The sequence below is a fragment of the Aulonocara stuartgranti genome, assembly GCF_965226115.1.
Source record: "Aulonocara stuartgranti genome assembly, chromosome: 7".
Taxonomy (NCBI): domain Eukaryota; kingdom Metazoa; phylum Chordata; class Actinopteri; order Cichliformes; family Cichlidae; genus Aulonocara; species Aulonocara stuartgranti.
In genome coordinates, this window is record NC_138945.1 from 33,775,935 (window position 1) to 33,789,578 (window position 13,644).

The 13,644-nt window shown below is 41.3% G+C and overlaps 1 long non-coding RNA gene across 1 annotated transcript; it reads right to left on the reverse strand.

Moving 5' to 3' along the window:
• Nucleotides 1-3,936: 3,936 nt before the first annotated feature.
• Nucleotides 3,937-8,268, reverse strand: LOC309711346. Its single transcript, XR_014277943.1, has 3 exons — nucleotides 8,155-8,268; nucleotides 4,863-4,949; nucleotides 3,937-4,380 (listed from the first exon to the last, which is right to left on the reverse strand). It is a non-coding gene; the product is annotated as an uncharacterized lncRNA (long non-coding RNA).
• Between the last annotated feature and the right edge of the window lie 5,376 nt (nucleotides 8,269-13,644).

A 13,644-nucleotide genomic window follows, 5' to 3' on the forward strand; every position in this document is an offset into this window, starting at 1 on the left:
AGAAGGAGTCCGAACTGCAAAAAGTATTCTCGGAAAAGGGGTTGCAGGAGGTGAGCTGGCTTCAAACAAATGATGAACGCACAGAGTTTTGGTGCAGAATATGCAGTGAAAAAACCACTCTAGCAGACAAAAACAGTGGTTATCGTTCCCACCAACTTGTACCCGAGTATACACACTATCTCACTCTGTCTCTCTCTCACACAGACACACACTGTGTAAATGCAAAAATTGTATAGTACAGGAATAATCAACAGTATTAACTGTATCATTCCAGTGCCATGAACAGCAATCTCAAACGGAAGTTGGGTGAAGGCCATTAACTACAGGTCTTCACTGTGGTCACTGTACCAAACCAGCACACTAATGAATAGAATTCCTCATTCAATAACTATTTCTAATGGACCAGCTTCTCGATATATCCTACATACATCAGTCCTTCCAAAAAACAAACTATTGTTGAATCTGAATGTCATCTTTCTGGCTTTGCACTCAGCAAAGTAATTGACAACATTACTCAAGTCCAAATTTCTAGTGGTATACTTATCTTGCACTCTTTTGTCCTATATGTAAATGTAATTTATAACTGCGCCAACAAACTACTTCATGATCCATTCACCAAAAAACAAATTGTTTCATAGTTGATGTCAAGAGGTTCATTGGGCTTTTCCACAAATGACAGTGTTAGACAGACAGTTAGGAAGTACATGTAATATACTTCCCACTATGCCCCAAACCATTAAAACTAGGGGTGTATGGCGTTATTTTTGTGCCATTATTCTGAGCGCACGTAAAAAACATTTGCAGGTGCACGTGTTGCATTTTGAGGAGAAATTTATTTTGAGTGAAGAAAAGCTAAATTTGAGTGAACAAAACTCGTTGCTGTGTGCAAAACATGTATTTCAGTGTTTGCTATTATCCATACACACAATAGCAGCCCCTCTCGCTCAGTTTTTGCATTTGCGCTCGCTCCCTTAATCGATGTAATCAACTTTAATTTAATGCAAGTGTAAAACAAATGCACAGAAATCAATTATTTTTCTACAATAATTAAATAGACTCAACATCTTTCTTCAACAGAACTGCAGACTGCACAGATGGTACCTTCCCAAAGGATAAAGTACTATAGCTTACTAGGATGTATATTAGACTTATTAGTTACTATATACAATAATGGATTTCTATACATTTAAATGACATAACAAAGAAAAATATTTCTTTGTGCCCCCCTTTCCCTGTTAATGCCCAACCTGGCCCCTGCACAGTTACCAGCCGTCAGCTACGTAGAAAAGGATCCTGGTGTTATTTGTCTCTCAGAAACAGTTCATAACTTCATAACTTATCCATGTCACCTAAAAGGAAAAACTGTTTCTCCATCACCTGTTCAGCTGTGATGATTCAGTAAGGACATCTCCTGGTTTCATCTTCATGTTTCCCTCTCACCAGATGTCCAAACAGATATCATGACCAGCAGCTTTTACAGCTGTGGCTCCAGCAAACCTCAGCTGATACTAGAAAGTAATATTAAATACATTCTAACAACAGCTTATCATGCTTAAACGCGCTGCTGTTTATCCGCTGGTCTCCTCTTTCTAGCGCAAAGTGGGTGATAAACAAACAAGAAAGACGGGACTTGCGGCAGAAAAGCCGATCAGCTGATCATTGATCAGTTTCATGCTTGAAGTAATAACGGGAGAGGAAGGGGGAGTGAATGAGAGAAGTAGATGCAACTGCGCAGCAAAGACAAAAATGTCTATTTTTTAATTCTAGCTGAAGTACGGGACAAATCGCTTCCTTTTCACCTCAATACAGAACTCCGATGGCCAGTCCAGCTGGGGCTCAATATATCAGTTATCAGTTATTAAGCTTAATGTGGAAATACTATGCAAACATTCAGGGATGAACTTACACACTTGTTTTACTTCTCTGGGATAGTTTTCGCCGAGATGAAATGCCGCGGTTAGAAAGCATGTAGCGAAGCTCCAAATACTCCAACAGACCACCGACAGGTCTCGCAGACAACAGCCGCTCTATCACGTGACACATACTGCTCCGATGCGCCGAGCTGGGTTACGCCAAGTAGCGCGGTTTGTGAGGTGATTTTGTGATACTTCGGATCGGATTACATTTTTTATTTCTCTCTGATATCCGATCCAGTAATTTAGGTCAGTATCGGACCGATACCGATACGTAATATCGGATCGGTCCATCTCTATCACAAATATTAGATCTTGAAACCACATTATCAAAACAAAGATTTTTTTTCTTTTAGGTATAACAGTTACATAATTGGTAAAATATACTATTCTGTGTTTTACCTGTCCCTTTCTCTCCTACACTACTGATAACTATTGGTCTCTCCCAGAGTCAGTGACCTAGTGGATACGGTACTTCCAGAATGAATGAAACAGGCATGACAGGAAAACAACAACAAAAAAAAAATGGTAATGCGTACCGTATTTTTTGTACCACAAGGCACACCAGATTATAAGGTGCATTAAGCGAAACAAAACAGTCAGATAAGTCAAACTTTACTCAATTCATTCTTCTTGCTTCCTCCACTTCCGTACTATTGATTCATTAATGTTGAATTCTCTTGCAGCTGCTCTATTCCCATGTTGTTGCAGTATATTAATGACTAACCTCGTATTGTGGATGGATTATCTCAGTTGTTCTCCCAACTGAAGTTTGGTCCGTTTACAGCATCTTACCATGCAACTGCATTTGTCCCTAACTATTGGGAACCCTTGGAACTTGGAAAAAAGTTAGCGTTCATCCTCCAGCTTTACTGTTTAGTAGAGGTGGGAATCACCATACATCCCACGATACGATATTATCACAATACTTAACGCACGATACGATATTATTGCAATTTTTAAAAATATTTTGCGATATTCAGAGTCTGTACATAAAGGTAAACTTTATCAATATTCATTTTATCTAATATCAAATTCTCGCACTCAGTCTTTCTCTCATTTCAGTCAGTTTTATTGTTGACAAACTTGAACGGTTTGTATTACAGTCTAGTCCAACTTAACTGAATGCAACCATCTGGTACAATTATAGCTATTCTGAACTATGCAATTTTGAAAACTATGCAGCCCATTCAGCAACTGAAGAATTTGAAAGTAAATTAAAACAAAATATAATTTTGCATTAAATAAAAAAGAAACTAGCAAGCTAACTTCTTGTTAACTTCTAACTCCGTTAAATTTAATAAATTCTGTTTTCATGGATCCCTGGCCTGTTAAACTTAATTGTTACACCTGGTAAAGCAGCAACGCTGATCATTTTATTAAAGGTGAAAGAATTTAGATGGTTTTTAACTCTCAGTGATGCTGCAGTGTTCGTTTGACTTTGGGACCTGAAACAGACGGAGTTTTGGACCCAGATTACTCCGCGAGGTTCCTGACTACAATAGCCGTAATGCTCCGTAGTGGTGTGCGATACTGCATATTTTGGTATTGAGCCGATACCAAGTAAATACGGACCTGTATCGCCGATACCAATACCAATACTTTTCAATAAATAAGGTGGGTGTGTTCTTGAATTGCTAAATCTCAATTAATTTTCATGACCCTCAGTGTTTTTTGTGTTTCCTTTTTATTATTAAATAGTTAAAACCCAGGACATAATTTATAATTGACCCTGTGCACGAGAAAATGCTAACTTCTAAATCATGTCCAAAACTCGAAAAATGGAAAGGTCGTGTTAAGTTACAAAGAGCAGAAGGTGGGAACACTCACCACTGTTGTGTCATAAAAAAATCTAATGATCAATTTTGATGTTTAAAGCGTTTAGATCGATCAGTTGTTTACATCACTCAACACAAGCAGAACTGCATTACTGCATGCAGAAGACACATCATCCACATTTAGAAGCACATCTCTGTATAGTGACTGGTCTTATGATTTAAACAGGCAAATGTTCAGCATTCAAACTACAGGTGAAGAATAGTCAAACCAGATGTTTCTCCCATTATGTCGATATCAGCTAGTCAAGTACACACCTACACAGCATGTTAACAAACCGTGAAAAAAGCCACACAAAAAATGAATGATTGCTGGTAACGGTTTCTATACATTAGTATTTACGAAGGGTATGTTGTGACTTACCTTCAAAATTACAGCGGTCCCTCGCTAATAACGCGGTTCACCTTTCACCTCGCTGTTTTGCAGTTTTTTAGTGCAAGTTTGCATGCTTACTTCTTTTCACGTCACATTGTGTCCCGCATCCTGATCGCTGCAGACGATCTCCTCCATGACGTCTCTCCTGTACAGTACAGAATCGCTGCATCGATCGCTAGCGGTGTGACTCTGAAGTGCAGTACTGTATGTCCACGATGTCCACCAAACGTTTTGCACCGTCAAAAAATAAAATTGGCTACGGGGAAAAAATATTGACAAGTCGATGAACATCATTTACGGATATATTGGGTAAATGCCCAAGACATCTATAGAAATGTAAATCGCTGTTTGATTCATTCATTTGCTTAACTTGTTTTGGACCGTAAACAGGGCGTGAATAGGACACCGGAAACAAAGTTCCCCACAGGAGTTTCCGCACCAGAAGTAGCATATGCTAACGTGCACATAGTCAATTAAATAGAAAATGCTTGTGACGGGGCGTGGCCTGCAATGCCACTGCAGGTGAGAAATACTCACCTGTACGGCATCTACAATCACGCCTTGAAGGCTTAAAACCTGTTTAAACTCAACTGAGAGCTAAAACTCAGCAGAGGGTTCAAAGCTGTGTGCCAGTGACTGAATATCAGCCGCTGATAAAGTGGGTTTGCCTATAAAGTGCTCTGTAGGGAAACAAGCACCAGCAGCTCTGCGCTCAGGAAACAAACCATATTTACTTACATGTCTGTTTCACCTGCTCTTGTTCCATTTCTGTTTTGTCCTCATTCTCCATCTCCCTCTCTGTTCCTCTCTCTCTCCCTCTTTGTGCTGACAATCAAGCCAAACACCAACATCATCAAATATAAAGTTGAAAACAGGTTTTTAGGTTGATAAATATAAAAAAACATAATTGTTAACTTTAAGAGTAAAGAGAGAAACTATCTGTATTTCTTAATTGCACATGGCACCAAATTGTATTCAAAATTGAGCCACACTTATGGAGCTCCACAATTCTTTTCCTGGTGTTTTGGTTGACATCTCTTGATTTTCCCATGTCATAGAAACAGGCTCTGTGTTTTGCCTTATATGCATCCACAGGTGTGCCACCAGTTTACTCACATGGACTCTACTAACCTATCAGAAGCTTCTTCAGCTCAGAATGGAATCGTCTGGAGTTTCTTATTAATTAACAACAAACTTGGTGTATATGTACTCCTACATTTGATGAAAGTGATAAAAAATAGACAGCTCTGTCTCTCTTTATTCTGACATTTAACTAATTCAAAAGATATTTCAATATTTATTTATCCAAAACAAGTTTACTCTAAATCAGGGGTCGGCAACCCTGGGCACGCGTGCCATAGTTGGCACGCAAAGGGTTAACTGATGGCACGGCCATAGCTGGACTGGCCATCGGGCATACCGGGCATTTGCTCGGTGGCCCGATGATTTTTATATATTTTTTGTAACGGTATAAACAATGAAAGGTGTTGGATTGGCCAGATGCTGGCCGGTGTGTAAAAATAACTCAGTTGTTTGGTAGTGGCATCGCGGAGCTTCCACAGATTCAGTAAAATTAACAAGTGGTGGAGGCCAGCACTTGGATGAGGGAGATTGGAGGCAGGAGGAGGAGAGACCCGAAGCGGGGCGGTCCGAGTGTCAGGTGAACTGAACTTCAGGTAAGAAGTTATGGCCTGCAGTCTATCTGGGTCAGATATAAACCAAGTTTAGGTGGAGTTTATTTTCGTTGTGCTGACTTTTTACAGCCAGTTACAATAACTCGTACTGCGTTCTAGCTAGCATGACGGAGTTTCTATACAGCTGGGTGGGTGCTACTATGTTACTGATAGTGAACTTTGTTTTATTCATAAGGTTAGTTAGTAGAGTTGCCAACCGTCCCGTAAAAAGACGGAATCGTCCCGCATTCAGAGAAATTATTGTGCGTTTCATGTTGAGCTGAGAGGGGACGCAGTTTGTCCCGGATTTCAGCTACAATGAAAAAAGACACAAAGGTGGAGTTATTCTTTGTCTTTGCTGCACAGCTGCCTCTTCTCCTCTCATTCTCTCCTGTTGCTACTTTAATCATGAAATTGATCAATGATCAGCTGATCAGCTTTTCTCTCTTGTTTGTTTATCGCTCACTTTGCGCCAGAAAGAGGAAATTGCTGGATGTCACGCTAAACAACAGCAGCACGTTTAAGCTTGATCAGCTGTTGTTAGAATTTATTTAATATTAATTTCTAGTATCAGCTGATGTTTGCTGGAGCCACAGCTGTAAAAGCTGCTGGTCATGATATCGGTTTGGATATGTGGTGAGAGGGAAACATGAAGATGAAACCAGGAGATGTCCTTACTGAATCATCAGAGCTGAACAGGTGATGGAGAAACAGGTTTACCTTTTAGGTGACATGGATGAGTTGAAGGGAAGTTATGAACTGTTTCTGAGAGACAAATAACACCAATATCATTTTCTAAGTAGCTGACAGCTGGTAACTGTGCAGGGGCGGGTCTAGCAAAGTTTTGCCAGGGGGCCAGGTGGGGTGGCGGCATTAACAGGGAAAGGGGGGCACAAAGAAATACAGCCCGGGCTGTTTTTTTGTCCCAGTCCAGCCCTGGGCACGACATGCACTGAATTAATCTGAGAAGGTGCATCACATCGCAAATCAGCTCGCATAGACACATTAGTTGTGCCTCTTCTTAATGATGGTATCTTAACTAACAACCCCAACTACCAGATTCAACTTGTAATTGGCTAAAAATAACTTAGCCTACTGGTGAGAGGGACGTTGCTAGCTTTCCACATTCTGACACTTCAAAGCTTCAGGAGCTTTCCGCTCAGCACAGCATCAGCACCACGGAAATACACTGATACATCCGTAGACTCGAGACACAATGCATTTTTGGGACTTTCAGGTGTATGGACCAATGTTTTATTTTCTGATCAAACCAGAAAGCTTTAATGAGCAGCTGGGTTTGTCTCGCATTAACTGGCTGGGTTAATGCAACATCGAAGCAGCTAGAATCCACAGCTGTGCGTGTTCATGGAGCTTTCATTTTCACCTGCTGGACATCACTACCTGACAAGTTTAACTGTCTTCAGAACATTGCAGAGGCCTTATTGACAGTATTTGGCTCTACATATCTGTGTGAGCAGATTTTCTCTCACATGAGTGTCCTCAGGTCTGAATGCTGGACACTCGGAGACCTGTGTCTCTGAGTGGGAGACCAGAGATCACATTAACATGTGTGTCTCTGTATTAACAGACATATGCCATATTGGCCCAGTTTATTTTTCTTATCATTCTTGGGAGGAGACCATAAATAGCATTTGTATTTTCTGTTGTACAATTCATTTGCTGTTATGGATAAAAAGTGTCTTTTTGTTTCAAAATAGCTGATAACTATTCGCTGATAACATCTTCGAACAAATATAATTCTATAAAGTACTTCTATATAGTGTGTAAGTGCTAATATAGAGCGTTATTAAATTTATTGCTAATGCAATCATATGGCACACTGACCTCTGAGGAAAATTTAAATGGCACTCACCATCAGAAAGGTTGCCTACCCCTGCTCTAAATTGATGTTGTACAGTAAAAAAATGTTCTTGTGTTTTCCATAAAGTGTACGTAAATATCTGGTTTAAACTGTGAATATACTGCTGTGTATTGAAATTCCTCTTGTTTTGCATAGAAATATACTGAACAACATACAAAGCATAATATAGAAAATAACATCTACCAGAGTTTTTTCTTTGAAAGAAGCTCCTTATGTCCATTCTTGTATCAGTACATTACTGAAACTGATTTATTTAGCTGTGGAGGGTAACAACTGAAAATATGAATTAAACACACGTAAGCTAAGACTCTCTAAAGAAGCAGCATTGTTGTTGATCGGCTTTTCATTTCGCCATTTGTTGATTCACTTGAACAAGTAACGTAATATGGGTCAAGTGATCAGTTTGATATCAATCTTTCGTGATACACCGTCATATTTACATTATTTGTACAGTATGAATGATTTGCTTTGGTACCTGGTCGAACTTCAGTTTTCCTCTGTCTGCCTGTCTCCACTTCTCCAACAGCAAACTCGCAGGCAGCAGCTCCCCCCGCCCCCTCGCTCAGTCATTTAGTGTCTGAGCTCGGATCATACCAATATTAGGGGGGATTTACGCACAGTCGTAAATTCCCACAGTGTGCACTACAATATTGTGTGTAGTTTTTGTTTTATACAGTTGTCAGCCAGGCATCTAACTATGAAAAAATTACACTCCAAAAGACGCCAGGCTTCTGAAAAAACAACCCGGGCTTAAGCCCAGTAAGCCACCCCCCCACCCCAGCTCCGCTACTGCTCCCAGCCCATTGTTCCCAGTGTTGCCTATATTTAGCGAGTTTTCAGACCCCTTTAGCGACTTTTTTTCTAAAAAGCGACTAGCAACAAATCTGGCGACATTTTCTGGTGTTATTGGAGACTTATTTATGACGACGTTTTGACGTGAAATGCTTATCGCTTTTACGCTAAATAAGCAGTGGTGCTGCCGTGGGCACCTCGCCAGTGCCAAAGCGCTCACGGACGGAGGATAGTCCTCCCCCAGCTGCTATCAGGGCACGAGACGTTCACACCTATGCGTCCAAACTGCAAATTAAAGTGCGTATGAGTGAAGCCGCTGCTCCGCACTGACTGTAACGCAGTCAGTTCTTCTTTTACTGTGATGCTGTTTTGTGGATCACAAGGTTTAAAACTACTTATTAGTGATGTGCGATACCACTGATTTCCTTTCCGATCTGATACCAAGTAATTTTCAGGGTGGTATCGACGATACTGATCCGATACCGATACTTTGTACAAAAACGTATTTTATTTATTGTATCTCAAATTATAGCATCATAATGATTGCAGGACATCAGATTACTTGTTCTTATCACTTAATGCAGAGTTCATCATATATAAATAAAAAAACTGAAGTTGTGGCTATCTGAACACCTTGCCTGCCTGCAGCACTAAAGGACTCCGTGAGAGACGTCTGTCTCGCCCTAGCAGCACCTGTCCCTCTCTTCCTCTTCAGTTCGCCTCAACATACGCTTGTCATGGGGCGATCGTGGCTCAAGAGTTGGGAGTTCGCCTTGTAATCGGAAGGTTGCCGGTTCGAGCCCCGGCTTGGACAGTCTTGGTCGTTGTGTCCTTGGGCAAGACACTTCACCCGTTGCCTACTGGTGGTGGTCAGAGGGCCCGGTGGCGCCAGTGTCCGGCAGCCTCGCCTCTGTCAGTGCGCCCCAGGGTGGCTGTGGCTACATTGTAGCTTGCCATCACCAGTGTGTGAATGTGTGTGTGAATGGGTGGATGACAGGTTGTGTAAAGCGCTTTGGGGTCCTTAGGGACTAGAAAAGCGCTATACAAATACAGGCCATTTACCATTTATATTCTGTGATATGATTTACTCTGAGGTGTTTGACAAGGTTAGTGATGTTGCCACAACCATACATGCCAACCCTCGCGATTTTTCCGGGAGAATACCGAATTTCAGTGCCCCTCCCAAAAATCTCCTGGAGCCACCATTCTCCCGAAATTTTCCCGATTTTCCACCCGGACAACAACATTGAAAAACCATATCGCAGAATTCATAGCGCGGCCCAGCCAATTCCAGTTTCCAACAACGGTGGCAGCTACTTAGTTTTAATATTACTCTTATTTCTCTTTCTGGGTCGCAAAAAACCTTTTAACATATTTACACAGAATGTAGCTGTGTAAACTTCAAATATCTGAGCCAACTGACACATCGTTTTCAATCCCCCGCGGGCTTTCGCTACTCGGGTTAAACATGATATATAAGTCACTTTGATAACTTAAAAATGTTATTGTTTGGCTTTTTCAGTGTTTTATTTGTTCGTGAGCAAATCGGTTTGGCTGAGATTAAAATTATTAGATTAGATTAAATTAAATTTAACTTTATTAATCCATCGGGTGGGTTCCTCCAGGGTTTTCACACAGCCGAATAAACATCAAACAGAAAACTAATTAAACAGAAGAGTTTACGCCAGTGTCCGGTTATATTTTAGATAGCAAGGAGCAGACGGCAGAGTTTCACTCCACCAATGGAGCCTGTGACGTACTACCCGGCTTTCTTTAGACCGCGAAGGGCGGGTCCTCAGGTGGAAGCAGCCTCTGAATTTGGACACCCCCGCTGTTTCCGGGCCGGCCAATAATAACGGTGATATTTAACATATTTTATCCGATAAATAAACCCTGTAAAAGGTACAGAAATGCCCCCCCCCCCCCAAGCAGCCCTTTTGAATGTCTCCCTAGTATGGCCACAACACCTCACTCTTGGAGCACTTTTTTTGCCACATGTATAGCAAACCACGTCTCAGCTGTTTGTGGAGGTAAAATACGTCCGCACAATTACGCTCAGCCATTGTTGTGAGTGCGCGCCAGGGGGCGGCCAGACATTTATACAGCCGTATTTCACACATGACTATGAAAGGCGGAAGAGGAAGTAGTTCCTTTGAATGTAGACAATCCGAATGTTACAGTTTCTTTCCACTGTGTTGCTGTTAATGATAAACTACAAATTAACCCTAAATTACTAAAATATCGATATTTTAATGTGAGAATCGATTCTAGAACATAAATGATTGGTATCGGAGGAATCGATATTTCAGGATCGATCCGCACACCACTACTACTTATAAACACACACACACAGTAACTCCACCAGAGTGCCAATTTCGGGTCACTTATGCCTGTCCAAGCCCGGGTAAAGGAGCAGGGTTGGAATTGTGACATTAAAAAACAATAATTGCTAAAAGAAATTTAATTTATAGTTCTAAATAAATTCTAAATGCATTTACAATGTTTTTACTCACTTCTTGTCTCTTCCACTATGTTATTTCTCTCTTCAACAACGTAGGTTAGATTAAATCACATTAGCATGACCAATTATGCAAATTAGGCAATGACGTCATTTAGCGACTTCTAGTGACTTTTAGGACAACCAATAGCAATTTTCCTTACTGAGGAGTTGGCAACACTGATTGTTCCTTCAGTGGTGCTAGTTTCAGTCATTATGAAGTTCAGCCTGTTTACAGCATCCTGCCATGCGATTGCATTTGCCCTGAACCTTCGGGAATCACGTTAACTTTTATTGAGTGGAAAAAAGTTAGCGTTCATCATCCAGCTTCACTGTTTATATTATGCTAACATAGCTATGTCGCTAGCGATCAAGTAGCACATCATTACATACCAGCTAGCCCGACTTCAGTAACCCTACAAACATCACTGTGTCATGGTCCTGGGCCATGTGGGCCCAGTATTCTTAGTTTTCATGTATTTTTGTATTTTGTTCTTTATTTAGGCCATGCTTCCTGGGTTGATCTGTTACGTTGTTCCTTATGTGTTTTCCCTTCGTGACTCTTACCCCCTGTGTGCCCCTCTGTGTATTTATGAGCCCTCGTCTCTCTTTGTGCTTTATTCTATGTTTTCCCCAGCCCGTTATGTCTGCGTTCTCCCCGTGCTCTCTCTCCTCCTGTTTGAACCTCTGTGTACTTCCTGCTTTACTTTGCCCATCTCCCATCAGTGTTACGTTCACTCCTGCCGTGTCTTGTTATGATTATCAGTGTCACCTGTGTTCCCCGTGTGCATCCACTTCCCCTGATCTTCCCTCATGTGTATTTAGTCTCTGTGTTTCGTACAGTCTGTGTCGCGTCGTCTGTGTTCCCACCCTCCATGTTTCCATGCCCGGTCTGTTGTATTCATAGTCTTACCTCAGTTCATTCCCAGTTTAGGTTTCTGTTTAGTTATTGCTTTTGAGCTGCCCTTATTCTTGTTTGTTTCTCTTGCGTTACCAGCCACAATAAAAGGCTCGCTTTTGTTTAAAGTTTACTCCCGTGTCACTCGTGTCTGCACCTGAGTCCTCCACGCACTCTCCACACGGTCTGTCACAGCGGACCGTGACACACTGCTGTTTAGTTTTCTGTCTTCATTTATGTTGGAAGTGATAGTAGAGCTGTACGTCTTAATTTGTGTGAATGTGTGGGTGAATGGGTGGATGACTGGATATGTAAAGCGATTTGGGGTCCTTAGGGACTAGTGAAGCGCTATATAAATACAGGCCATTTATCATTTACCAATTTGTTTCAGAAATCCCTCAGTAAGAACATGGTATGTTATATTTAGATGGAAACTAGCAAGCTAACTTACTGCTAACTTCTAACTCCGTTAAATTTCATAAATTCAGCTTTCATGGATGCCTAGATGTTAAACTTACTAGTTACACCTGGTAGAGCAGCAACGCGGATCATTTTATTACAGATGAAAGGATTTAGACAGTTTTTAACTCTCAGTGATGCGCTATATAAATACAGGCCATTTACCCTTTACCAATTTGTTTCAGAAATCCCTCAGTAAGAACATGGTATGTTATATTTAGATGGAAACTAGCAAGCTAACATACTGCTAACTTCTAACTCCGTTAAATGTCATAAATTCGGCTTTCATGGATGCCCAGATGTTCAACTTACTAGTTACACCTGGTAGAGCAGCAACGCGGATCATTTTATTACAGATGAAAGGATTTAAACAGTTTTTAACTCTCAGTGATGCCGCAGTGATTGAGTGACTTTGGGACCTGCAGCCGAGTTTGGGCCCAGACACGGCTAATGACATCAGACTTAACCCCTGGTTGTTCCTTAAAAAATGCACCCTTTCATGTTCCTAATGCTGGGCTTACACTGTGCGATTTTTTCAGTCGTGTTATTCAGCTTCTGCTCAAACTGTACGATTGACTTGCAGGGGTTGGAAGTTCGTAGGTCACGATGCAGGGTCTCACACTATACGGCCTGATGCGACCTGAGTGCTCACACTGTGCGTCCATAAAATGAAGGTTACAACAGAAATTCTGTCGCTCGCTCTCCCTTTCTGTCTTTCACTCACACAGACACGCACACCACCACCATCAACTTTGCTAAATTGCTAATGAAAAACATTGATCAGGCAGCTGTGATTGAGCAGCAGTGTAGATCCAACTATTTTCACGGTTGTTGTGGTCGTGATAATTTTGTGAAGCCACATCGAAAAGGCTCGGATGAGCTTGCCATAGTTCTACAAGTTGTGCCTCCATCGCTTGTGTCCAGATCACACGCTGCACTACCGTGCTGCGCCGTCTTTTTCGCTGACATTTTTGTTTGCGTGTGCGCAGTGTGAGAAGCTGCGGTGACACCCTCACAACGGTCGCGAGGGATCAGGACCTGGTCGTGAGGTGTTAATCGCTTCTCATTACCCCACGTATACTACACGATGCACGATGAAGGCCAAAATCGGGCCGATCGCCAAAACGACTCAAAAATCGTCTCAAAATGGGCCATAAATCGCACAGTGTAAGCCCAGCATAAGGCCACAAAACAGCCACGTTTGTGCTATAAAAATATTATATATTCATATTTTTTTCCACTTTAAATTAGTCAGTCTTTTAAAACTACTTCTCCCTGAAATATTCATATAAAGTTTAATTATATTTCGGAGGTTTTAA